The sequence below is a fragment of the Rhagoletis pomonella genome, unplaced genomic scaffold (genome assembly GCF_013731165.1).
Source record: "Rhagoletis pomonella isolate Grant_MI unplaced genomic scaffold, Rhpom_1.0 Rhpom_scaffold_00012, whole genome shotgun sequence".
Classification (NCBI taxonomy): Eukaryota; Metazoa; Arthropoda; class Insecta; order Diptera; family Tephritidae; genus Rhagoletis; species Rhagoletis pomonella.
The window spans coordinates 20952658-20954025 of record NW_023458566.1 but is presented as its reverse complement, the minus strand read 5'-3'; the positions used below and the strand labels follow the sequence as shown (position 1 = coordinate 20954025).

The window sequence follows — 1368 nt, the reverse complement described above, 5'->3', positions numbered from 1 at the left end:
GGCAGAATGTTCGAATGAATAGTCGATGTTCAGACACGGGAACTTTTGTTGCGGCAACTGGAAGCTTGTAGGGGACAGAGCGACGAGGAAAGGGGACGGGTACAAGTTCTCGTTCTCGGGCAGCGTTGCCAAATAAATTTCAATTGGGTCATTCCATTGAAAGGAGGAAAACGACATAAATTTAAGTATGCCCTATCTATCTGTATTATCATTACATAGTGTAAGATCTATGACTTCCCTACGGTTTTTTTTTTTTTAACAAAAGTATGTTCTGAACTACAATCTATCGTTAGATTAGTGGTTAAGAGGTAGTTAAAATAGAGGCCTCGACTATTGATCGGGGAGCTCGAACCCACTGCACGCGGTGAACGTTAGCATCGCCTCTGATAAGAACCAAGCCTGTGCTTTATCCGTCCATCAGTCTGCGAAACAGAGATTGCGGAGGTTCATCAGCGTCATAGGTCATGCAAAAGGAAGCCAGCGCATTCTACTTTGCCATTACAAAGGTTCTAATTTTATCTCTATTTCGATCCACCAGATGCTCGAAACCTGCCGTGCCCAGGCCACATACCCTTTTGTTGTTCACCGAAGCTTCCTGGATGAGTGCTATATCGACGTCGCCTCTTCGACCCGTAGGACCCTCCGATCGGTCGTTGGAAGAGCCAGATTCATCAACTGTAGCATTCTTAAGATGCTCTCCGGTGATGACGGCGTAACCGGCACCCACGTTGTAGACCTAGGTCTGACTGGAATGTCCTTCCAGTCCAGCACTTCCTGATTTTCTCCGGCGGCATTATGCAGTGCCACCGAGCTCGAAACATCGCAAGCCATCACCTTGATGTGGCCATGGGGGAGGGATTCCAGGGTTCTCCAACGAGACGTCAAAAAATGACGTTTGCTAGAGCCGCCTGCATCCACCTCCATTGGCCCCGAGGGATGGAGCCGAGTGCTTTAAGTCGTACAGATTATTTGCTCGATGAACACTTATTATGTGTATTGACTATGAATATTGTCACTGTCACAAATTAGGAGTTTCGATTTAAAATAGGAACTTTTTCGTAAGGATTATTTTTATTTCAAGTAAATTTTGCGGGTTTTTTGCGAAGGCATGCACTTTGTGCTATATAAATTTGTTGTAAATAAATTTTCCTAAAGTTATTTGAACTCATAATTTTGTATTTTAATAAAGGTGAATGTCCCTATTCAATAATTAGTAGATTTTTTTCGCCAAAATTATATGATTTCGTCGTAGAGCAAGTTTCCTGACTGAATAGTCATAAAATGCTTCTGCAAAATCTATTTTTGACTAATCAACACCAATAAGAATGTCCCATCCAAAGGCACCGGTTGATCAGAGAGAAAGGCGCC

General features: G+C 43.2%; 1 protein-coding gene across 1 annotated transcript in view; it reads right to left on the bottom strand.

Moving 5' to 3' along the window:
* The window catches only part of LOC118748059, a gene marked incomplete in the record, with an annotated part of 3308 nt that overhangs the window by 449 nt on the left and 1491 nt on the right, over nt 1-1368 (bottom strand).